The 27,115-nt window shown below is 40.7% G+C and overlaps 1 protein-coding gene across 7 annotated transcripts in view; it reads left to right on the forward strand.

The window, feature by feature from the left end:
• B3galt1 (Beta-1,3-galactosyltransferase 1) overlaps positions 1-27,115 on the forward strand; it is a 573,038-nt gene that overhangs the window by 516,495 nt on the left and 29,428 nt on the right. For all 7 annotated transcript variants that reach the window (XM_017591942.3, XM_039105589.2, XM_017591945.3 and 4 more), the window contains one exon: positions 6,062-6,186. The gene's annotated coding sequence lies outside the window, so the exon portion shown is untranslated. The remainder of the gene's footprint in view (positions 1-6,061; positions 6,187-27,115) is intronic.

Genomic DNA, 27,115 nt, shown 5'->3' on the forward strand with positions numbered 1-27,115 from the left:
TTTTAAAAAGTAGCCTCTACCATCAGGTCAGGAGATCCCATCGTTTAAAAGTCTGACAACCATGCATGTACAAGGATTGATTTCATTCATCAGAATTTGCTTGAAACAAGGTTATTTGTTAACAATTTATTTACCAAGGCTTTTATTTTCTAAGTCACTAAAACGTTCACATTCTCCAAGAGTATCATGAAATTATATAAAAAATTTTCAAGGTTCATGGGATAATATATTATTTGAACAGTAAGATCTTAAAAACAAGTTGGATTTTTCTATCTTCCTTTTAAATATTCAAGATCAAGCACATGAATCACACTTCATACGAAATGGGGGGGTTGAATACTGAAAGAGTTGCTCCTTTGAAAAAATCTAAAGAAAAGATCAGATTGTTCTTGGGAGTCCATCATACATAATCACACTCTCAATAATACCACTTGGATGAACAGAAGCATTAGCTTATTTCACATTTTACTGTCAATGAACGTTTGCTTTTAATCATTCGTATTTTCACTATATTATTCAACATTAACTGTATTTAAATACACACTAAAACATACGGGCTCACAGACATACACAGTTAGGAACTGTGTGCATGCACAGCTAAATCTATCACAATCCCTTGTTACCTGAATTATATGTCAAGCGCTGTGAAGATGGCTTAACAGGGTAAATTATTTGCCATACAAACATGAGGAACAGAGTTCAGAAACCAAGTAAAATCAAGGCGGGTTTAGTGACCTAGCCTGTAACCCACAGGAGGCAGAGAAAGAGAGTCCCCAGAGTAAGCAGGCTGTGGAAACTAGCCAAAATGGCAAGCTCTGGATTTGGTGAGAGACCCTGCCTCCATATGTAAAGTGGAGGATGATCTATGAACATGCTCAACATTGAACTTGACTACCACAGGAATGCATACACAAGAGCTTCTGTACCAATACACAGACAAACATGCAAATGCATATACATGGACAAATTCCACATACGAATATGACCACCCACCTTCTGTTTCTGTCACCAGACCTTCCCAGTCATGATGCACCATATGCTTTGAAGCTGAATCCAAAATAAATCTATCCTTCTTTAAGTTGTTTTTATCAGATATTTTGCTGCAGCATTTAAATACACTAACTAATATGGGAATTGAGCTGATTTAGGGTCCAAATGTTGCTCAAATCATATGTCATCAATTCATATAAAATGAAAACATTGACATAAATTAAGCCTGGCCCCGAGGTTTGAGATGTATATTGGGTTTGTCTTTTGTAAGACAAAGTAATATTATGCAACAAAGGAGCATTTGAAGGAAATGTGTCTTCCCTTTCTCATTGATGCTCGCTACAGAAATGTAGCAGATGATAGAATTCTGAATTGGTTCTTTCTAATTCTAGTCTTGTGTGCTAAAATTACAACTTCTTGGGCTGGAAAAATAACTCGGTTGGTAAAGTGCTTGCTACACTAAACAGGAGAACCTCATTTGGATCTCGAGATCCTACATAAAAAACCAGATGGGACAGCATGTGCTGGAATTCCTCATGCTTGAGAGACAGAGGATCTATTAGAGTCTGATAGCCAACTATTCCTGAACTCCAGGAGTAGTGAACTCCAGGTTTACTAATAGACGCCATCTCAAAAAGTAAGATAGAGCCACTGAGGAAGAGACCCCACTCTTACCCTCTGACCTCTACATGCATATGCACACATGCCTGAACATACATGAAGAGCAAAGCTGAGAGAGATTTCTTTATGGTCTGTCTGTCTGTCAATTAAATATTGTTGTCTGCCTTTGTTGTGCGCACGCTGTCTCCCAAGGCATAAAAGGATACACACCATTCAAAGGTAGTTTGAGTAAAGAACATTGAACATAGGCAGATTTATTTAGAATTGTGAACTTCTAAAGTTCCTGCTGCCCCATTACTGAGATTCCAGAATGTATTTGTAACTGTAGATAGCAACTTGGTCAGTTTGCCTTCATAGACATTAACCTTGGAAATAGCTGAAATCCTTTAACCTAAAACCGTATGTGAACTGGACAATAACTTTAGTATCATCCCCCACTTGGCCTAACGTGGCTCCAAAGTTAATTTGTTACTAAGCAAAGATATGGCATAATTAGTGTCATTCCACTTCACTAGGATAAGTGAAGAGCTAGGAGAGGCTGGTAATACCATCTAAGTAAACTCTCGCGGACTTTCCTATACTTTTTCAGGGCTTAGTCATGACCAGTGCTTAAACTTTTACAAAATCACATAGACATTGGAGTTCATTCCAACATACCCATGTGTGTGTGTGTGTGTGTGTGTGTGTGTGTGTGTGTGTGATACCATCTGTTTTATATATAATTATATATGTATATATGTATATATAAAGACAAATATATATGTATACAAGATCATATATATATATATATATGTATGTATGTATATATGAGGAGACTATGCCTGAAACAATATAAAACCTCTTAGTATAATATGCAATTTCCTATTTATTATAACCTATGCAATTTCCTTTTGGGGGGACTTTTATTAAATTTTTTATTAGATATATTTCTTTTCTTACATTTCAAATGTTATTCCCCTTCCCGATTTCCTGTCCATAAGCCCCATTTCCTCCCTTCCCCTCCCCCATGCAGTATTCCCCCTATACATCCTGCTTATTGCCCCCCATATTCCCTTGCACAATTTCCTTTTTATATATAACCTTTAGTATAATACGAAATTCCCTCTCTATAACCCATATATAATTAAGGACTGATCACAGGGATCTGGGCCTAAAGAGATACAGAAACATTCTTTCTAATCCAGGTTTTGCTGGCCAATCAGCTTCCCAGGGATTAAGGGCTAAAGTATGGCAACCTGATTCCTAGCATTACCTATGGCCGTTTACAAATGCCCCATCCCAACCATCACAGGAATGGCTAAACCAATGCTGGGAAGTGACAGACACCACACAGCACCGTGGAACCCATGTATTCAGCCTGTAGCACACCCTAGTCTCTGCAGAGTCAGCTCGGATGTGCTGTGAGAGTATCTCTAGCCACACCTACACAGCAAGCATTGTTCCAGGGACAGGGCCTAATGCACAGATATCTTGGCATCTCAAATTCTAATTGTCAGGGACAGCTGCTCTGACAAAGAGAAAGTTAAGTTCATTATTGATGAAATTTAGAGCTGGGAAGCCCTCTGTCTCCTCATCGGAGTCCACTGACTATGGGATCAGCTGTTTCCTATGCCTCGTTTCCCACTGAGTCACAGAAGTTACCTTGATAAGGAAATAGGCAACTGATCACTCTGCTCTGTCCTTTTCTATTGTCTCAATCCACTTCTTCCTTCCCACAGCCTTGATCCAGTGTGGCCAGAAGCTGAGACTAGAGATTTGCATGCAAAGTCCTTTGTTATCCCAGTGAGAGGTGGGAAGACCAGGGAGGTTAAACCTTCTGTCTAACTTACTGCTGTCTTATTTACCCCAAAAATGTCTCTAAGATTCTCACTTAGTTCACACGAATAAATATGCTCACAGAATAAGTGAATTTCTCACCCATAATTGGCACTGGCAAAATTTCTTCTTGCAAAAGGAAATTTAGAGTTTAAAAAAAAAAGACAATACTGACAGAATGTAATAGAATAATGTAGCGGGAGAACTATCATTCTTAGTCTGGTGGAAGTGCAAATGAAATTAAAATGTAGGCGACAAATGTTGAGTCTAAGTTATTTCCTTATAAACACACACACACACACACACACACACACACACAAATTATGTAGTCAGTTTTCAGTGATTTGCCCAAAGAGAAATAGCAATACTGGCAATTAACCAAAAGAATAGACAATGAACAAATTAATTTCTACCTGACTTTGAAATGCTGTTTTGTATTCTAGAAGCAGCATTTGAATGGAGTTGCACTGTACATTCTAGAACGTTACAGTGCCTCTAGCCTAATTACTGAAATTATACGGGAGAAGTCAAAGGGGTTTGTACTTTTCTCCATGGGAGCAGTCAAAGGATGAAACATGGATTGAACTTTTCATTTCGTCCTGTAAAGCAGGTCTCTGTGTTCTGTGTTATCTCTATGGTGAAATGTCTTTGCTTTGGATAATAATAAGTTTGCATCTATTGTACTATGTTAGCATTATTATTATTATTATTATTGTTGTTGTTGTTGTTGTTGTTGTTATTATTATTATTGCACTAAGAAACTTGCATCTCTTTGTCTTCTGGTTTCTATTTTTGCAGGTATTAGTGGAAATTAATTATTCTGGCTAAAAGAAACCCACCCCAACATTTCGCCTGCCCTTGTTTGGTGGACTTTAATTCTTTTAATATCTTAATAAAAAACATATAATTACTTCAGAATAGGTATGCAAAGTACAGAGTATGTTTAAATAAGACTTGAAATATTTCAACTACGATATCTGCCCATGGAAAAGTTGATTTAACAACTTGCAAGTTATCTCATTCTTTTTGAGGTCACAGTGGTGATTTTTCCTTGGTAAAAATCGAGTTGAATAGAGTTGAAGAGTAGCTGGTATAGCGACTTACTTATGGTTTCACTCATTAGCATGATTTCCTTCAACTTATGCTTCCTTCCTATTTTTTCATTCAGTGTTTTTCATAAATATGACATGTTAGCACTGCACAGAATTCAGTATTTATGTTATATTTAGCTCTTTCTTTCGCACATATTTTTTTATATAAGCAAGGGAAAATATTTAATAGTCTAGAGAAAAGTCTTCTTCCTGGTGTTATTTTCCTGAATTCGACGCTCATTTTTTGGGTTATTAAAAGTTTTGTCCATGTACATTACTTTATCATCGTCATGCAAACAATCTCCTATAACTATGGACTTTTACATTCACATTTAAAATTAATATAGCCTAACACTCAACTATTTATATACTCTCCTATTTGTACGTAGTCATACGGTACAATCCCATTTCAGAATAATACAATTTTTCATGGATAAGACATTGCCAAGGACTTTAGTGACAGAGTGCTTTCTGAAGGACTTCTTTGGACCAAGTTCAGTTTACTATATTTGAGTACCTGAAGGGTATCTTGAGTCGGACACTGCCTAAGCTCTGATGATGCAGGCTGAACAGTGGAACGCTCTCTTCTCTAAAAACCACGCACAAGACTTGTATTTCTCACAGGACAAATAGTATAAAAACTTAAGAAGGATTTCTTGATAGCACTAGGTAACAATTACAATGGCACTCAGGTTCAGTCAGCATCCCGTGAGTGTCAGCAATTGCTACAAATACACTTAGCATTTGTTATGACAATATAGTGAGCCATGCATGCCTACCTTGTGCAAACGCTGTTCCATCAGTAACACAGACACTGTTATTTTCCTTGTTTTGCATGTGGAACCTAGGGAGGTTCTGTTATATTTAAGCTGAACCTAACAGCATCCGTTACACAAAAACAACAGCCATGTTAAAAAAAAAATCACTTCGACGACCCCAACCATGAACTTATTTCATTGCTACTTCATAACTATAATTTTGCTACTATTATGAATCATAATGTAAATATCTGTTAGCGTGTGGGGATCATGATGCACAAGTTGAGAACCATTGCACTACATCATGGATAACTCTGGTTCTTATGTAGCCTTTGGCTTTACGTGTGCCTATATGAAGTTCCATTTATTTAATCAAATCCTAACATGTACACGTCAATAAATTCCACATAGAGTATATATTTCTAGTGTCCTTGAAAATCTGAATCTATGACATCATTGGGCCTGTTTTTTCCTTATGGTATCGAGGGCAACCATCAGCTTGGCCTGAGTCACAGCTGGCTCTCTAGCAGGTCACACGATCACTAGACAGACACTGTCATTACCAATCCACTGCCCTACTGACCTGGCTTTACATCCTCCCCTAGAACTGGCTCAAACTTCCTTTTATTCTTTTAAGCTTTCAAGACTTCTATATTCCAGTCTTGCTCATGCCCCATTCTTGTAACTAGAAAAACATTTTAAATTGGGGGATTCTGTCTTTGTTCTCTCAAACCCAATTCACTTCTTTGATATATAAACTTTTCCCTCTTTCTGGTTTCTCCTTAGGATTCTGCAATTCGGCATTCAGTGGCTTCTGGAGTGAGCCTCTCAGATCTCTACAGACCAATGGAGACGAAGCTGCATGTTCTGTAGCTGTAGTGAGAAGAAAGGCAGCAAGCTTGGTCCAAAAGGTAGGAGAAGAGTTCAGTGCTCTATGTGGATCTGGTCACAGAGGAAAGTCACTGCAATGACATAAGACTGGAAGTTATTCTGTAATAACTAGTGAATGATAAGCAATGTTGACCTTCATTTATTAGTGTCTACCTGCTTTGGTATGTAAAACCCCCTTGCTATGAAAGACAAGAAGAAAAAGAATCATTGATTAATAACTACAGCTTTAAACACCATATTTACAGATGTCTTTGAAACTTTGGACTGCTTTGGGTAAATGGCCTCCTTGAAAATGAACTGCTAGGATTCATTAAAGATTTGTGTATTTATTTATTTAATGTGTATGAGTACACTGTAGCTGTCTTCAAACACACCAGAAGAGGGCATCAGATCACCTTATAGATGGTTGTGACCCACCACATGGGTGCTGGAAATTGAACTCAGGACCTCTGGAAGAGCAACCAGTGCTCTTCAGGTGACCTGAGATGATGCCTTTTAAAATCCATTTCTCTAAAGCCATTGCTAATTGGTTTTGAATCTTTGGTGAAATAACCTTGCCTCACAGGGCAATTATACTCCAATCAATTCTTACTTAAGTTGAACATAAGAAATTTGTATATGAAAGTGATGGAAGGGTTATTAAAAATATCTACAATGCAAATGATTGTTAAAATAATTTTACTGAAAGGAATAAGAAGGACAACAAGCAGAAAGCACCTTCATATGTGATTTACACTAAATAGCATAAGGCAATAAAATGTTTTGCAAACTTTCTGCAGTGTGGTTTGGTAAGAGCACAATCCTTACAAGAGGACACTGGATTTGGCTTGATTCTTAGCCAACACCTGCCTATGTACTGTTGCAGATCCCTTATCCTGCCTAAACTATCATCTCCTTATCTATGAAATGGCCAGCTATCTCCAAGTGCCTTCTAAGAGTCCGCTGGACCATGAGGAAACCTGTTGTTGAAGGGGTTGATGGGAAGGGGGTTTTCTGAGTTAATTCCCAACAAGATGATTTTTCAAAATCAAACTCAACAAAATGTCAGTGCACTGTGGACCTCTGTGTGTGTGTGTTGGTGTGTGTGTGTGTGTGTGTGTGTGTGTGTGTGTGTCTTTGTTTTTAGCAATTTGCACCAGCTATATTAGTTTCCATTGTCTTTTCTTTATGGGTGGACTTGGACCCTTTTCTTCTTGACAGCATGCTCACTCATTTATGCCCTCCTGGACAGAGGTAAGAAGAGGGATGGCGGGGTGGAGTTAGCAGTCACCGAGAAGGACAGATGTCACCAGATGTTCATGCTGTTATAGCCATAATACTCTCTGAATCTAAACCAATGCATTCGGCATTTAAATATGCAAGGCGGACTGAGCACAGGGTCAAAGCCTACCCTGTCTTCCGTTGTAAGAGATCAATGGGAGCCAACTAAAAAAGAAACCCAACAATAAAATAATAGCACAACTAAAAACTGTGATGAGCATCAGGGTGTGCATGACTAGACCTGGGTATCAGCAAGAGGTATGAGTACCCAAGTGTGATGGTTTGTGTATGCTTAGCCCAGGGAGTGGCACTGTTAGGAGGTTTGGCTCTGTTGGAGTAATTGTGGTCATTCCCCCTGTTTCTATGAGGGTGCTTCCCCACCCACCCACCCGCTCCTGCCTCAGCAGCCTAGGATTCCCCTAACACTGGGGCATCAAGTCTCCACATGACCAAGGGGCTCCCCTCCTATTGAAGCCAGATAAAGCAATATTCTGGTACATATGTGGCTGGAGCCATGGGTCCCTCCATGTATACTCTTTGGTTGGTGGTTTAGTCCCTGGAAACATTGGAGGGTCTGGTTGATTGATATTATTATTATTATTCCTATGGGGTTGCAAACCCCTTCGGCTTATTTAGTCCTTCCTCTAACTCCTCCATTGGGGTCCCAGCACTCAGGCCAATGGTTGGCTGCATGCTTCCACATATGTATTGGTCAGGTTCTGTCATAGCCTCTGAGGACAGCTACACCAGGCTCCTGTCAGCAAGTGCTTCTTGGAATCAGCAATAGTGTCTGGGTTTGGTGTCTACAAATGGGATGGATACCTTGGTGGGTCAGTCTCTGAATGGCTTTCCTTTAGTCTCTGCTCCACTCTTTGTCACTGCATTTCCTTTTGATAGGAGTAATTCTGGAGTAATATTTTTGAGAAGGGTGAGTGGCCCCATCCCTCAACTGGGGGCCATGCACACCTTCTGGATATGGTCTCTTCAGGTTTTCTCTCTCCTTTGTTGGGTATTTCAGCTAATGTCATTCCTGTTGAGTCCTGGGAATCTCTTGAGTCCTTGGCATCTGGGAACTTCTAATGACTACCCCTGGCTCCCCATCCCCCACTGCTACACACCTCTGTTCAAATTCCTGACCCTCTGTACTTCTCCCCCACCCCTGTCTCCTCCTACACCTGATCTTGCCCCCTTTTTTTGTCCTCCTCCTCTCTCCCTCCCAGATCCTTCCCTCCCTCTACTTCAGTGATTATTTTCTTCCCCTTTGAGTTCTTTCTGAATTGGACTGAAGTATCCAGAGTTTAGTCTTCCTTCTTGTTGAATTTCATATGATGTGTGAGTTGTATTTCTTTTCTTTTCTTTTCTTTTCTTTTTTTTTTTTTTTTTTTTTTTGGCTAATATCACGAGTGTGTCCTCCATTTCTGGATTGCAATTCATCCAATCTGGAATAAACTACAATCCAGAAATGGACACACTTGCAATCCAGATCTTTTTTTTTTTTAATTAACTTGAGTATTTCTTATATACATTTCGAGTGTTATTCCCTTTCCCGGTTTCCGGGCAAACATCCCCCTAATCCCTCCCCCTCCCCTTCTTTTGGGTGTTCCCCTCCCCATCCTCCCCCCCTTGCCACCCTCCGCCCAACAATCTAGTTCACTGGGGGTTCAGTCTTAGCAGGACCCAGGGCTTCCCCTTCCACTGGTGCTCTTACTAGGATATTCATTGCTACCTATGAGGTCAGAGTCCAGGGTCAGTCCATGTATAGTCTTTAGGTAGTGGCTTAGTCCCTGGAAGCTCTGGTTGCTTGGCATTGTTGTACATATGGGGTCTCGAGCCCCTTCAAGCTCTTCCAGTTCTTTCTCTGATTCCTTCAACGGGGGTCCTGTTCTCAATTCAGTGGTTTGCTGCTGGCATACGCCTCTGTGTTTGCTGTATTCTGGCTGTGTCTCTCGGGAGAGATCTTCAACCGGCTCCTGTCAGCCTGTACTTCTTTGCTTCATCCATCTTGTCTAATTGGGTGGCTGTATATGCATGGGCCACATGTGAGGCAGGCTCTGAATGGGTGTTCTTTCTGTGTCTGTTTTAATCTTTGCCTCTCTATTCCCTGCCAAGGGTATTCTTGTTCCCCTTTAAAGAAGGAGTGAAGCATTCACATTTTGATCATCCGTCTTGAGTTTCATGTGTTCTATGCATCTAGGGTAATTCAAGCATTTGGGCTAATAGCCACTTATCAATGAGTGCATACCATGTGTGTTTTTCTGTGATTAGGTTACCTCACTCAGGGTGATATTTTCCAGTTCCGACCATTTGCCTACGAATTTCATAAAGTCATTGTTTTGATAGCTGAGTAATATTCCATTGTGTAGATGTACCACATTTTCTGTATCCATTCCTCTGTTGAAGGGCATCTGGGTTCTTTCCAGCTTCTGGCTATTATAAATAAGGCTGCAATGAACATAGTGGAGCACGTGTCTTTTTTATATGTTGGGGCATCTTTTGGGTATATGCCCAAGAGAGGTATAGCTGGATCCTCAGGCAGTTCAATGTCCAATTTTCTGAGGAACCTCCAGACTGATTTCCAGAATGGTTGTACCAGTCTGCAACCCCACCAACAATGGAGGAGTGTTCCTCTTTCTCCGCATCCTTGCCAGCATCTGCTGTCACCTGAGTTTTTGATCTTAGCCATTCTCACTGGTGTGAGGTGAAATCTCAGGGTTGTTTTGATTTGCATTTCCCTTATGACTAAAGATGTTGAACATTTCTTTAGGTGTTTCTCAGCCATTCGGCATTCCTCAGTTGTGAATTCTTTGTTTAGCTATGAACCCCATTTTTAATAGGGTTATTTGTCTCCCTGCGGTCTAACTTCTTGAGTTCTTTGTATATTTTGGATATAAGGGCTCTATCTGTTGTAGGATTCGTAAAGATCTTTTCCCAATCTGTTGGTTGCCATTTTGTCCTAACCACAGAGTCCTTTGCCTTACAGAAGCTTTGCAGTTTTATGAGATCCCATTTGTCGATTCTTGATCTTAGAGCATAAGCCACTGGTGTTTTGGTCAGGAAATTTTTTCCAGTGCCCATGTGTTCGAGATGCTTCCCTAGTTTTTCTTCTATTAGTTTGAGTGTATCTGGTTTGATGTGGAGGTCCTTGATCCACTTGGACTTAAGCTTTGTACAGGGTGATAAGGATGGATCGATCTGCATTCTTCTACATGTTGCCCTCCAGTTGAACCAGCACCATTTGCTGAAAATGCTATCTTTTTTCCATTGGATGGTTTTGGCTCCTTTGTCAAAAATCAAGTGCCCATAGGTGTGTGGGTTCATTTCTGGGTCTTCAATTCTGTTCCATTGGTCTATCTGTCTGTCTCTGTACCAATACCATGCAGTTTTTATCACTATTGCTCTGTAATACTGCTTGAGGTCAGGGATAGTGATTCCCCCTGAAGTCCTTTTATTGTTGAGGATAGTTTTAGCTATCCTGGGTTTTTTGTTATTCCAGATGAATTTGCAAATTGTTCTGTCTAACTCTTTGAAGAATTGGATTGGTATTTTGATGGTGATTGCATTGAATCTGTAGATCGCTTTTGGTAAAATGGCCATTTTTACTATATTAATCCTGCCAATCCATGAGCATGGGAGATCTTTCCACCTTCTGAGGTCTTCTTCAATTTCTTTCTTCAGTGTCTTGAAGTTCTTATTGTACAGATCTTTTACTTGCTTGGTTAAAGTCACACCGAGGTACTTTATATTATTTGGGTCTATTATGAAGGGTGTCGTTTCCCTAATTTCTTTCTCAGCTTGTTTCTCTTTTGTGTAGAGGAAGGCTACTGATTTATTTGAGTTAATTTTATACCCAGCCACTTTGCTGAAGTTGTTTATCAGCTTTAGTAGTTCTCTGGTGGAACTTTTGGGATCACTTAAATAAACTATCATATCATCTGCAAATAGTGATATTTTGACTTCTTCTTTTCCGATCTGTATCCCCTTGACCTCCTGTTGTTGTCTGATTGCTCTGCCTAGAACTTCAAGAACTATATTGAATAAGTAGGGAGAGAGTGGGCAGCCTTGTCTAGTCCCTGATTTTAGTGGGATTGCTTCAAGTTTCTCTCCATTTAGTTTCATGTTAGCAACTGGTTTGCTGTATATGGCTTTTACTGTGTTTAGGTTTGGGCCTTGAATTCCTATTCTTTCCAGGACTTTTATCATGAAGGGGTGTTGAATTTTGTCAAATGCTTTCTCAGCATCTAATGAAATGATCATGTGGTTTTGTTCTTTCAGTTTGTTTATATAATGGATCACGTTGATGGTTTTCTGTATATTAAACCATTCCTGCATGCCTGGGATGAAGCCTACTTGATCATGGTGGATGATTGTTTTGATGTGCTCTTGGATTCAGTTTGCCAGAATTTTATTGAGTATTTTTGCGTCGATATTCATAAGGGAAATTGGTCTGAAGTTCTCTTTCTTTGTTGGGTCTTTTTTGGTTTAGGTATAAGAGTAATTGTGGCTTCATAGAAGGAATTCGGTAGGGCTCCATCTGTTTCAATTTTGTGGAATAGTTTGGATGATATTGGTATGAGGTCTTCTATGAAGGTCTGATAGAATTCTGCACTAAACCCGTCTGGACCTGGGCTCTTTTTGGTTGGGAGACCTTTAATGACTGCTTCTATTTCCTTAGGAGTTATGGGGTTGTTTAACTGGTTTATCTGTTCCTGATTTAACTTAGGTACCTGGTATCTGTCTAGGAAATTGTCCATTTCCTGGAGATTTTCAAGTTTTGTTGAATATAGGCTTTTATAGTAAGATCTGATGATTTTTTGAATTTCCTCTGAATCTGTTGTTATGTCTCCCTTTTCATTTCTGATTTTGTTAATTTGGACGCACTCTCTGTGTCCTCTCGTTAGTCTGGCTAAGGGTTTATCTATCATGTTGATTTTCTCAAAGAACCAACTTTTGGTTCTGTTGATTCTTTCTATGGTCCTTTTTGTTTCTACTTGGTTGATTTCATCTCTGAGTTTGATTATTTCCTGCCTTCTACTCCTCCTGGGTGTATTTGCTTCTTTTTGTTCTAGAGCTTTTAGGTGTGCTGTCAAGCTGCTGACATATGCTCTTTCCTGTTTCTTTCTGCAGGCACTCAGCGCTATGAGTTTTCCTCTTAGCACAACTTTCATTGTGTTCCATAAGTTTGGGTATGTTGTACCTTCATTTTCATTAAATTCTACGAATTCTTTAATTTCTTTCTTTATTTCTTCCTTGACCAGGTTATCATTGAGTAGAGCATTGTTCAACTTCCATGTATATGTGGGCATTCTTCCCTTATTGTTATTGAAGACCAGTTTTAGGCCGTGGTGGTCCGATAGCACGCATGGGATTATTTCTATCTTTCTGTACCTGTTGAGGCCTGTTTTTTGACCAATTATATGGTCAATTTTGGAGAAAGTACCATGAGGAGCTGAGAAGAAGGTATATCCTTTTGCTTTAGGGTAGAATGTTCTATAAATATCTGTTAAGTCCATTTGGCTCATGACTTCTCTTAGTCTGTCTACGTCTCTGTTTAATTTCTGTTTCCATGATCTGTCCATTGATGAGAGTGTGGTGTTGATATCTCCTACTATTATTGTGTGAGGTGCAATGTGTGTTTTGAGCTTTAGTAAGGTTTCTTTTACGTATGTTGGTACCCTTGTATTTAGGGCATAGATATTTAGGATTGAGAGTTCATCTTGGTTGATTTTTCCTTTGATGAATATGAAGTGACCTTCCTTATCTTTTTTGATGACTTTTCGTTGAAAATTAATTTTATTTGATATTAGAATGTCTACTCCAGCTTGCTTCTACCGACCATTTGCTTGGAAAGTTGTTTTCCAGCCTTTCACTCTGAGGTAGTGTCTGTCTTTGTCTCTGAGGTGTGTTTCCTGTAGGCAGCAGAATGCAGGGTCCTTGTTGCGTATCCAGTTTGTTAATCTATGTCTTCTTATTGGGGAGTTGGGGCCATTGATGTTGAGAGATATTAAGGAATAGTGATTATTGCTTCCTGTTATATTCATATTTGGATGTGAGGTTATGTTTGTGTGCTTTTCTTCTCTTTGTTTTGTTGCCAAGACGATTAGTTTCTTGCTTCTTCTAGGGTATAGCTTGCCTCCCTATGTTGGGGTTTACCATTTATTATCCTTTGTAGTGCTGGATTTGTAGAAAGATATTGTGTAAATTTGGTTTTGTCATGGAGTATCTTGGTTTCATAGATGGCTATGTTAATTGAGAGTTTTGCAGGATACAGTAACCTGGGCTGGCATTTAAGTTCTCTTAGGGTCTGTATGACATCTGTCCAGGATCTTCTGGCTTTCATAGTTTCTGGCGAAAAGTCTGGTATAATTCTGATAGGTCTGCCTTATTATGTTACTTGACCTTTTTCCCTTACTGCTTTTAATATTCTTTCTTTATTTTGTGTGTTTGGTGTTTTGACTATTATGTGACAGGAGGTGTTTCTTTTCTGGTCCAATCTATTTGGAGTTCTGTAGGCTTCTTGTATGCCTATGGGTATCTCTTTTTTTAGGTTAGGGAAGTTTTCTTCTATGATTTTGTCGAAGATATTTACTGGTCCTTTGAGCTGGGAGTCTTCACTCTCTTCTATACCTATTATCCTTAGGTTTGATCTTCTCATTGAGTCCTGGATTTCCTGTATGTTTTGGACCAGTAGCTTTTTCCGCTTTACATTATCTTTTACAGTTGAGTCAATGATTTCTATGGAATCTTCTGCTCCTGAGATTCTCTCTTCCATCTCTTGTATTCTGTTGGTGAAGCTTGTATCTACAGCTCCTTGTCTCTTCTTTTGGTTTTCTATATCCAGGGTTGTTTCCATGTGTTCTTTCTTGATTGCTTCTATTTCCATTTTTAATTCCTTCAACTGTTTGATTGTGTTTTCCTGGAATTCTTTCAGGGATTTTTGTGACTCCTCTCTATGGGCTTCTACTTGTTTATCTATGATTTCCTGGAATTCTTTCAGGGATTTTTGTGACTCCTCTCTATGGGCTTCTACTTGTTTATCTATGATTTCCTGGAATTCTTTCAGGGATTTTTGTGACTCCTCTCTATGGGCTTCTACTTGTTTATCTATGATTTCCTGGAATTCTTTCAGGGATTTTTGTGACTCCTCTCTATGGGCTTCTACTTGTTTATTTATGATTTCCTGGAATTCTTTCAGGGATTTTTGCGATTCCTCTCTGTAGGCTTCTACTTGTTCTCTAAGGGAGTTCTTCACGTCTTTCTTGAAGTCCTCCAGCATCATGATCAAATATGATTTTGAAACTAGATCTTGCTTTTCTGGTGTGTTTGGATATTCCATGTTTATTTTGATGGGAGAATTGGGCTCCGATGCTGCCATGTAGTCTTGGTTTCTGTTGCTTGGGTTCCTGCGCTTGCCTCTTGCCATCAAATTATCTCTAGTGTTACTTTGTTCTGCTATTTCTGACAGTGCCTAGACTGTCCTATAAGCCTGTGTGTCAGGAGTGCTGTAGACCTGTTTTCCTGTTTTCTTTCAGCCAGTTATGGGGACAGAGTGTTCTGCTTTCGGGCGTGTAGTTTTTCCTCTCTACAGGTCTTCAGCTGTTCTTGTGGGCCTGTGTCTGGTGTTCACCAGGCAGGTCACTTGCAGCAGAAAAGTTGGTCTTACCTGTGGTCCCGAGGCTCAGGTTTGCTGGTGGGGTGCTACCTACGAGCTCTCCGTGGCGGCAGCAACCAGGAAGATCTGTGCAGCCCTTTCCGGGAGCCTCCGTGCACCAGGGTTCCAGATGGCGTTTGGTGTTTTCCTCTGGCGTCAGAGATGTGTGCAGAGTGTAGTCTCTTCTGGTTTCCCAGGCGTGTCTGCCTCTCTGAACGTTTAGCTCTCCCTCCCATGGAATTTGGGTGCAGAGACCTGTTTACCTGGTCTGTTCCTTCAGGTTCCAGTGGTGTCTCCGCAATCCAGATCTTGAGGCTGGAAGACACAGGCTTTAGATCTGATTCTTGAGGAACAGTGGCCATGAATAGCTTAGGCACAGGCATGGTGGAACATACTTATAAAAGCCAAGCAGATCTCTGAATTCAAGGACAGCCTGGGACAGAGCAAGTTCTAGGTGAAGAAAAACTTAAATCTGGGTGGTACAGGCCTTTAATCCAGTGTTCAGGAGACAAAGCCATGCAGATGTCTTAGTTCAATCTACAGAGCAAGTTCCAGGACAGCCAAGCTTAAGCAGTGAGGGAGTCGGGGAAACAGAAAGCTGTTAATAGAATAAGGGGGCCGTGTTCTAAACCCAGCAAGTCACAGAACTCAGCATCTTTGGCCACGTGGCTCTGGCCTAAGAGTCAAGAATAGAAGAGACTACTGGGACAATTGATGCTGGTCAGCTGGAGCTAAGAAATTAGCGGTGATTAAGAAGAGACCAGCATCACTGAGGTGAAGTCTTTTAGGAAGTGTGTGATATGATATGGTAATCCTAATGCCTGTTCAGGAGCTAAGGCCCATCATCATTTCAACCCAACCTGAGCTGCCCTGAAGGCAAGGATGAGCAGCCCCCAATAGTTTGCCCTAAATAATGTGTAATATTGAGGAGTTTTGGAACCCTTTCCTTTTCATATCAATTTCTAATTTTCTGCCAACAAAACCCAGGGAAACCCACATGTTCAAAGGACCCTTTACAGAACCTTTAGTGTTTACATGGCATAGGGATTGTCTTTTGCACCCAAGGTTGGGTTTGTAAACAGAATAGGGCCCCATACACGCACAGAGAGAGAGAGAGACAGAGAGAGAGAGAGAGACAGAGACAGAGACAGAGACATAGAGAGAGCACATTGCATTGTGGCATGCAGTTCATCTTCTTCCTCTTTGGAAGGAAAGGGCTGAGTCAGCCCTTCAGAGATGCCCCCCAGGGATTAACCAGCCCAGGTACTTCCTTATCCTTGACACTACTCAGACAGAACCACTAATGCAGAGAGGGCCTTTATTGGGCTTCTGAGGGTTTAGAGGAAACCCATTCATCTGATATCTCAGCCATTCTTGTAGCATTCTCAAAGTCTTAAGGGTTTTTATTTGAGGTGAATGAAATCTTGATAAAGGAAAGAAAGCGAGAGAAAAGATCGATCTAAGATTAAAAGTTAGTTTTAATACAGCCCCAGCTCTGTGACGGTGCTTTCATATGCACTATGATCTCTAGAGAGTTCGAGAAAAAGCCAAGGAGTGGGAGACCACAGAAACACCAGGCCTCTTCTCTTTTTATGGACCCGCTATTTATCCTCTACCATTTAGACTAGATTGTAAATGTCCTATATCCCATCACCATAGTCAAGTATTAGGTGGCCAAATCTGGAGTTGCTAAAGTCTCCAAAGTCTTCTTCGGAAAGTGATGTCCTAGAGGACTATTGTTCTAGTACAGACATGAATTCGGAAACTGCTTTGCAGGAAGTGCTACTCTGCTAATTGCAGCTTGTCCCTTTGTTCAAACTCATCCTCTATAATTAGCGCAGTCTTGCAAACAGAAGTTGTCTATGCCACTGAAATCCTTACACAGCAAATCCCCTAATTATTTCATATTTTCACATTAGGGACTAAGATATTTGTGGTGAACGGTTGAATCTGTGTGTTACTTAATTACTTATGGAAGGAAGACAGAAAAAGCAAGACAAAAAATTATTCAAAAATTTTTCTGCCTGACTCTCACACATACAAAGGCTCACTTCTCTTTCTCTTCCTTACTCCTCCTTCTCTTCATCCCTTCCTGTTATCATACCTTCCTGCCCTCACCCCTTCCTACCCTCACTCCCTCCTCACTCCTTCCTGCTCTCACTCCATTCTGTCCTCAACTCTTCCTGCCCCACCTCCTTCTGTCTTATACCCTCCAGTCCCTACCCATTCTTGTCCTCACCCATCCTGCAGCCACCTTTCCTTGTCCTCACCCCTTTCTGTTTTCACTCCTCCCAGCCCTCACTCCGCCCGCCCTGTCTCTACCCCTTCCTGCCCTCTCTTCTTCCTGTCCTAATCTCTCTTGGCATCAGCTTCAGTTATGACTTTTGGGTGTTACCATTTCGTATTAATAGCATCACTGTTTTTCCCTGACCCATAGACGAAGCTTCTCCTTCCACCTTCCAGTGCCCTGTGTACTGACCTCAAACATTACTTTGCCTTGCTTGATTAGGTGGAGTGGAAGGAAGACACCCAGAAATTCAAACAACTAGTTTCTCCTTTTTTTTTCCTTCTGGGCTGACAAATAGCATTTATTCTACATCCCTTAGAAGTCCTCAGGGTTGGACTTTCTAGCAAAGAGAAACAAGAGGAAATGATGCACTTCGTTTGAAACCATATTGAGGACTGGAATATACCTTCTCAGGATATCATGTTATATATGATGGGAGAGCTGGGCCAGCAGACTGGGGAGCACCAGCAGGAAGTAGCTGGGCTTAAATCATTGGGGGTAAAGCTGTCTGTGCAAACATTAAAACCACGTTGGGCAGCTACACAAGTAAGAAATAGTCCTCTCGTGTTTAGGTTCAGAAAGTTGCAGCTTCTTGTACAACTACAGGTACGAATCTAACTACTCCAAGATTGCAAGTGCCCCTGTGGCTCACTGTGAGTGTGAGTCCTCTATTTCAGGAGCCCCAGAGGACGAGAAGGGAGAGGGAAGCCCCTTCATCTTTAACTGTGAGTTGAATTAAACTGAATGGGTACCTCATTTGGAAGTGGAGCAGATGGTCATCAAAATGAAGAGTGGAGGATGTTCGACACCATCTCTAGGACTGTGAATGCCATTTTTCTCATTTGCAAGCATCTGTCTGGAATTTTGTAAACAATCTCATAGGTGACTGATTTGGCTTGCAGAACAAAAGGAATACACAGTTAGTTTCCACATAAAAAATGTGTCCTACTTCATTACGCATTCAAATACTCATTATCCCAATCAGCAGATACATAGTGGGCACATTGTACATGCCAAGCTGGCTTCTAAAAGGACTGATCAGTAACAGACCTGGCTTTAGCTCGCTCCAAGTTCAAAGTCTTAGGGGAGATCCAAGTATTCTGAATTAAATCATCGCACAACTGAAAATGCCTTCAGCTTGTGGTTTGGGCTATTAGGCTCCTCCTACAAGATAGTAAGGATAATATTGCCTGTCTCTCAGATTTTGCTATAATTTTAGTTAGCATAGATTTAAATACCATGATTGTAAACTCATCTGCACTATGGTTGATGCTTGAGTTTTAATACCTAATAAATTGTATCTATTAGTGTTCACATTAATCTAGATAAGAATTATGATCTTGAAAGATAAAGGACCCTGACTAGCTTGCTAGAAGGACATGTAGAACATGAAAGTCTCCCTTAAAAGTGACCCTTGGCATGATAACTAAGACTTTGGAAGAATATCAAAATATTCTAGATTTTAAAAACTAAAATAAAAAAAGTCTTTATAGGTACTAGACAGGATCCATATGGGCAGAAGCACTTTGAGAAATTGAAGACTGACAGTAGCTATTGTGTGGATGGCAAGGCCACTGCTGCACGAGGAAGTCACACAGAGCCCTGGGAGACACCCTGTGACTTGGATAAGAACTGAATGCTTCCAGTAGGCCATGACACTGAGTGGTTTAATCAGCTTTGTAAATTAGGAAGATCCATGTGTGTCTTAGAGTTTTACTGTTGTGAACAGACACTATGACTAATGCAAGTCTTCTAAAGGACAACATTTAATTAGGGCAGGCTTACATGTTCAGAGGTTCAGTCCATTATCATCAAGGTGAGAACATGGCAGCATCCAGGCAAGCCAGCATGATACAGGAAGAGCTGAAAGTTCTACATTTTCATCTGAAGGCAGCTAGCAGAATACTGGCTTCTAGGCAGTTAGGATGAGGGTCTTAAAGCCCATACCCACAATGATACACCTACTCCACAGAGGCCACACCTACTCTAATAAGACCACACCTTCTAATAGTGCCACTTCCTGGGCTGAGCATATACAAACCATCACACTGTGACTGAAGGACACCCAGAGGGGTCAGGAGGAGCGTCTCAGTGAGGAGCATGAGGTGTGATTCCAGGAAGAAGTAAACATATGAGAAATTTCTACAGCCCCATTGGCAGGTCATGTTGATGTGTTAGGAACAGAGGCAGTGAGGCAGAGTTAAGACTATTTCTGGTCTTTCAGACATAGGGGATATTTCATAGGCATCGGGACCTTGAAGAGAATCAGGGTCATGAATCTGCTTTTGTGTGGGCTGCATCCAAGTATCTCTGAGATATGCAAGAACACACTCAAGTAATCAACTAGCTCTATGATACGGGCATGATACTTACTTTTGAACTTGATTGTAAATCAAGGAGTTATCATTGGCATGCCATTGACAACTAGGAAATTTTTACTTAGAAAACAAACAAAATTCAGACTGGGAAAAAAAGAGGCCCTAGGTTTTATCCCTTACAAGGTTGGAAACAAGGGAGGCTCTCTGAATCAGTTTCCTAGAGAAACAGAATCAAAAGGTAGAAGCTTCTGGAGTATATAGAATCTAATGGAGAAGCCCACAGAGGCTGAAGACACAGGACAGAGCCATCCAAGTCCAAATACACAACTAGAAAGCCAGGAAGAGCTGATGTTGTCACTAAAGCAAGAAGACAGGAAAATTCTTACTGCTTTTTGTTTTATGAGGGCCTTCAAATAAATGATTGGTTGATGCTCACTCCTGTGCTAGAACAATATACATGTATATAAATTTCAACAAATAATTCCCTTATAGAAAAATTTCAGAATAATGTTTGACCAAATATCTGAGGAGGTCGTTACCTCAGAGCACGATGACCTGGGTGAATAGACTTGAAAAATTCACCATCAAAGACAAGAAAGGAAAACCAGAAAGAGTAACTGCTTCCTGTGTGATACTAGGTACCCCTGATACAGCCTGTGTCATGGTTACTATGTAAGCCTTGGGGTTAGACAGCCCTGTATTTCTATTCTGAGTTGAGCATTCACTTGCTTGTGGGTTTAGACAAATAGTTTAACAAATCAGCATCTTATATTTAATGGATATAAAGTTGCCTACCTCTGATAGTTGTAGAAGCTAAATTAGTTCAAAATACATAAAGAGCTCAAGAAAATACCTGAACATAGTCAGTGTTCAAAGACTCTAAAAATGGGTTAGAATTTTGGAAGATAGGTGCAGACCCATCCTAGACGCTCATAGCAACATCAGAGAAGGAAATTTAGTAGAAGCATAAGGCTTCACCTGGGCTGAGGAGCTGTGCTATTTGGGAGGGAGGTGGCTTCCTTTGTAACTTAGGGAATGCTTAAACTTTCCACCCTCTTCCTTTGTTCACGGACAACTGTCTCATGAATGAACTATGGCACTTGGAAGATAAATCCATCCTTTGCGCTTTCTGTATAAAGCTATAAAGAATTCCTGTTAAGATACAAGCTTTTTCAGCTCAATTAGGTCTGTACCTTCACCTATTCAGGAGGTTGGAGCAGGAGAATCATGGGTTCAAGACCAGCCTGAACAACTTGTTAGATCCAATCTCAAAATAAAGAAGAGGCTTGAACTTGGACTTCAGTGGTAGAACACTTGTTCTACCTTCAATTGCCAGAAGCATGTGAGGAGAAAAAAAAAGAAAGAAAGAAAGAAAAGGGGCGAGGGAGAAAGAAAAAAAAGTCAGATAAAATGTTACTGGAGAGGTAGCAGTATGTGAATTTCTTTTCTGATAAACTACCAGGATCCCAGTGGAGCAAGGCCTCCAGGACAGGAGACTTTAAGGGTGTCTAAAGAGGCTTCTGGAAGGTAGAAATTGACTTGGGAGGCGGAGGAAGAGATAGGAAGGTCAGAAGAAGGATAGAACTGGAAGAGTAGACTGTGCATATCCTAAAGGCATGCGACATATGGTTTCCATGAAGGACATGAGGTATCATGCACCCTGTCACTATACAGTACACTTAAAAGGGCTTCCGAATTCTTCATATGCTTGTCTTAAGTAAGCATTTATTTTAAGAGTTTATTTTCCCTACGATAAATCAAAGGCATTTGCCCAGAATCAATTTTCTTGCCAACTTCACAATGTTCTACAGCCTACAGCTAAATATTTTCCTTCCACTCATCCTTGTCTTCTTATGTCTGAAAAAAGGATATAATACTTTGTCTCCTCTGCTCAGTAAAGTTCAGAATGTTCCCCAGTCTTCCCTGATCAGAATGTAGCCCATTCTTCTCTGTTAAGGAAAGTTCAAAATGCACCCCACTCTTACCTGCTCAGGAAAGCTTAGAATGTACCCCATGCTTCCCTCCAAAGAATTCTCTCCTCTGAGTCTTTCCAGAACTTGAAGAAGGCTCTTGAGTCACTATTCTTGAGTCTGCTTTTAATTTCTCCAGACACCAAAGAGATGTTTGTCAAACTAGTAAGTCAAAAATTCAATAGGCAGTGTAAGGTTGGAAGGTTATTTTGTTTCACTTTTAAATTAAATATTTCTGAAGACTTTGGACTCTGAAAAATCAAAGCAAATTACTCACAATTCCCCTGCCTTCCCTTTCAGTGTCATACACTAACACCTTAATGTCAACACTACTTCCTCTGGCTCAGAGTATGGACTGGGGTCACCCAATCTTCCTTGAGTTCAACTTCCTGACAGTCTTTCTCAGGACAGAAGAGAGGCTCTTTCCTACATTTGGTTTCCATAATTACCAGCCTCATGTCTTCAATTGACTTTAGACCTGAATCACACAGTAGGAATGTGTGGGTCACCTGAACCCCATCTTGTTTTATGTGCACAGTGAACCCAGTTACCAGGGCTTACAGTGTGACCCTCTTCTGTCTTCATACCAGCACTTGGCCCAGCTTCCTCTATGTCTCCAGAGCCCAAGAATGAGGAAACCAGAAGCACGGGCACATGGGCCTTCGGTATTGATGAATTTCTTTCTGTGGGACAGTCCTCTAAGCATGTAGGCTATTACCCAAAGAGGAGAAATAATGAGAGACAATGAGATAGAGTCAATGTCTGGGCTCTACAAATAGTTCAAGAAGACAATAAAATAACATCTTTCCTAAACCCTGAAAAGATCTCTGAGGGCCAAGCCTGAGAAGAATTTCTGTCAGGGATGGCCTAGAGGCATTACAGAAGATGATAGGGGCTGCTGAATAAAGTCAAGAGAAGGACTAAAGTCAGGGATGGAGTGAGAGGCATAGACTTGTATAAAATACAGGAATATTTGAACATAAAACAGTTTTCCAGTGTGACCTACAAAATGTCCTTTGCGGTAAGACAGACAAACTGTTTTCTGAGGCAGAGCTCCCCAGGCTCAGGAAGGCTGCTGTGGCAGAGTTTACAGAGGATATATGCACTGTGAAGCTGCTGCCTTGCACGCTGCTCTGCCCATGGTTTGTCTCTTTGTTTGTTTAGGGCCTTGGATGGGCTGTAATCAAATTCTTCCCCAAACTCTGCCTCAGCCACTGAGCACACTGGATTGGAAAGCACCCCATTTCATAATCCCTGGGCCTAAGATATTTGAAAAAGCACCTTGGAGCAGTTGTTGGGTTAGGATCATCCACACAGAGGTGTGTTTTTCTGGGAATTGATGACGGTTATTCCCCGCCGATGTCAGTGGTCTGTAGAGAGACTGCTGGAAAAGCTGAGGATTCTGGGAGCAGCGTAGAGACTTCTGCCGGCCATAAACTTGTCACAGCCAAAGCCATCATTTCCTTCTTGCTCAGTCCTCTCTTAGGGCAAATGTCCTAAAGCCTCTAACAATGCTTAGAATAAGTATATGCTTAAATCCCCGGAGATATATTTCTATATCTATATCTCTGTATATTCATATTCTGTTACTAGTAAAGCTTCGTGTTCAGCTCTGCCCACTTGACTTCCTGAACTCAGAGATAGAAGCCTGAGAGAGGCCGTGGCTCTGTAGGTGTTGTCAGATGAGTCAGTGTAGACTTTCAGAGCCAGAATTTGGGAGTAGAAAACTGTCCTTTGTGAGGTAGTCTACCTACCCCCCACATCAAGGACTTCTGTAAGCTTCCCCAATGGCATAAAATATTCCTCATACTCTAATGAAATGTGTCTAGTGTTTGATGAACTGTCTTATGAATTAATGAGCAACCGCAGCATGGAACATCGTCTGTGGGCTTTTGAAACAGCCAGAAATCTGATCAGGGGAGGTCACTTGGTTGGTAAGTCTTATTGCAGTGATGGGCGACCTTTCTCTGTCTACATAAGAGCTTAGTTAGTCACTGTTACACGGTCCCAGCTGAGCAATTCAACTGTATCCTTTTCTTTGTCAATTAGGAAAGTAAATCAAAAGGCAAGTAGAAGAAATGATAATTTTACAAGGACACGAACTTGAATCCACTCTGGTTTTCAAAATTCTAGTCCTAACTAAAGAGATCATTATTTGATGGTTACTGGATGTTGTGTGCTGTGCAGTCAGTGAGCTTAGCGGGATATGCCATATCCCACTTCAACCAGAAATAGCTCCAGGTGGTCGATTTCTTTGAACCTTCATTTCACAGATTGGAAAACATGACTACTGAGGTTTCCAAGACTAGTGAATACCTCATATGGAATTGGAATTCAGATCTTTACATTAACATGCTCATATTTCAAAACCTGGTGACCATAATAAGTTATGACATGCCTCACAACTGACTGGAATTATTTTTAAATCACAAATAACACATAGAATTTTATCACAAAGCATTGATGCTTCTATCAAAGGGATCTCACTGCCTTGTCCCAACCCATTTCTCTTGATTTGATTCACTTTAGGTCTTGAAAAACTATATAATAATAATAATAATAATAATAATAATAATAATAATAATAATAACAATAAGTTTTACTAAATGTCAATTTGTCAATTATGTTTACTCACTATATTAGACATCTTAGAGATTTTTTTTATATAGGGTGACACTCTGTAGCCATGGCTGGCCTGGAACTTGCTGTGACTAACTTCAAACTCATAGAAATCTGCCTGCCTCTGCCTCCTAAGTGGCTGTTATCAAAGGCAGATACCACCACACTCAGCTAAAGGCATTAATTGTAACATGTATAGCTATCTAAAAATTGTATCTAAGGTATCTGACATTAAACAGGACAGAAACTAGAGAGTTTCATTTTGTAGCATCCAGCACTAACCTTTGGGCTTTTGTTTTCTCTACCTTTACAAGATCATTCTTGGCCAGTGACCTCATCTCTAGCTTTCCATCAGTTGAGATTCAGGCAATGGATTTACAGATAGACAAAGACAAGATGGTCTAGTGAGGGAGAACAGTCCTCCGAATCCAGTAGGAGTAAGAGGATGTGTAGGAGGATAGGATAGAAAATACTTTCAGAAAGAGAAGCCAGAAGACTAGTGTTCTGAAGAAGGTCCAAACTCCCAAGAGAATAGAAAGAAATGAGTGAAGGGATGTTGATGGTAAGCAAGTAGAGGACATAGTAAGGGGCAGCTCTTTCCCACTGGAGAAGCCAGGAGATCAGAAGAGTTGATGGGGAGACAAAAGAAATCTCTATAACCTATAAGGCATGGCAAAATTTTAGGAAGAAAACCCACACAGAAATAATAAGTTGCCTTTTCCTAACCAAACTCTGACATTTGGGGGAGTTCTGTGGTCACATGACCAGATCATGTCTCTCTGTCTTTCTCACCAATCATTATTCAATCTGAAGGTCATGGCCCAGGAACATGTGTACAAATGACAAAGCAAAAGTGAATTCTCCCCAGCCCTTAACACTAGAGCAGATTCCTGAGTGACAAGCTGCACAGGGATCAGGCCTTTTCACAAACCACTGAGCAGGGCCAGGAGTGGGGAAGCAATGGGGCAGGAATTCCATTGTAACAGCTGGAAAGAGAAAGACAGTAATGGGAACGAGGAAGGGTAAGGATTCAGTGATGATTAAAAAGAGCAATGTCAGTCAGAGAGGAAGGTCAAAGACCAAGTTTCTCAAGGCTTCAGGGAGATGCTTCCAAGTTTCCAGCTGAGGAATGAGAATGTTCATTTACTGTATGTTTTCCTACAAATTGGAACTACATCAGTCTGGGCACACTGTGATGCACATTTGAAAATGACTCTACCAGTGGTGATAATCCTGGAAAGGCTTGCATAGGTCCATTGTTATGCGAAGAATTGACTTCCAAATGGCCAAAATTGGGTGTCTGGGGTTAAAATAAATAAGATCTTCTTCACCTATGTTTTCATGAAGAGCTGATTTAATCTCTTTGATTTTTAAATTAGCAAGTCAAAAGATCAGTCTATTTGATTAAACATGTATGTGCACAGCTAATTGATTTACTGACTAGATTTGATTCCCAAGAAGAAGCAGTATGGCCTGAAGCTAAGACAAGTGGCATGTAAGTCAATCAACCTAGACTTGGCCCTGGCTCCTGTTACAAGCCAGTTGTAATAACATGAGTGAAACCTCTGAGCAGCCAGCATCTATCTACATTCTGAATTTTACTGATAATCTAATAAAAGGCAAAGACTAATTAGAACAAGAGAAATGTCCCTTCAAAAGAAAATTCATCGCTGAGGCTAGAGAGATGGCTCAGTAGTCAAGAGCACTCACCTCTCTTGCAAATGACTCAGGCACCCACATCAGGAAGCTAATACCCACCCATAACTCCACTTCCAAGAGATGGGATGTGTCATCTTCTGCCACAGTCAAGCACATGCACTCCACATAAATTAGCACAGGTTCAAACATACACATAAACAAATGTTAGATAAATCTTTCAAAACTGGAATCACTTTTGAGATACTGTCACATGACCCAAGACCAGTTAATCATCAGTCCTTTGAAGTACCAATACCATATTGGATTATTGGATGCCCTAGCCTTCCTATATTCTTATTTTAGTCATTCTTCCTAACAACTTTTTTTGTTTTGTTTTGTTTTGCTTTGCTTTGCTTTTGTGTAATGATTTCGATCTTTTTTATTGGATATTTTTTATTTACATTTCCCCCACCCAACCACCCACACTGTCCTGCCTCCCCTCCCTGACATTCCCCTACACTGGGGGGTCCAGGCTTAGCAGGACCATGGGCTTCTCCTCCCTTTGGTGCCCAACAAGACCATCCTCTGCTACAGATGCATCTGAAGCCATGAGTCTGTCCATGTGTACTCTTTGGATGGTAGTTTAGTCCCTGGGAGCTCTGGTTGATTGGTATTATTGTTTTTATGGGGTTGCAAACCCCTTCAGCTCCTTCAATCCTTTCTCTAACTCCTCTAATGGGGACCCTGTTCTCAGTTCAATGGTTGGCTGTGAGCATTTGCCTCTGTGTTTGTCATGCTCTGGCAGAGCCTCTCAGGAGACAGTGTATCAGGTTCCTGGCAGCATGTACCTCTTGACATCAGCAATCTGGTTTTAGTGGCTGTGTGTATATGGGCTGGATCTCCAGGTGGGACGAGTGGGGATGGCCTTTCCTTCATTCTCTGCTCTAAACTTTGTCTCCATATCTCCTCTTATGAATATTTTTGTTCCCCCTTCTAAGAAGAACTAAAGCATCCACACTTTGGTTGTCCTTCTTCTTGAGCTTCATGTGGTCTGTGGATTGTATCTTGGGTAATCTGAGCTTTTGGGATAATATCTACTTATCAGGAGTGCATACTATGTGTGTTTTTTGTGATTGGGTTACCTCACTCAAGATGATATTTTTTTTAGTTCAATCTATTTACCTATGAATTTCATGAAGTCGTTGTTTT

Source organism: Rattus norvegicus, chromosome 3 (genome assembly GCF_036323735.1).
Source record: "Rattus norvegicus strain BN/NHsdMcwi chromosome 3, GRCr8, whole genome shotgun sequence".
Classification (NCBI taxonomy): Eukaryota; Metazoa; Chordata; class Mammalia; order Rodentia; family Muridae; genus Rattus; species Rattus norvegicus.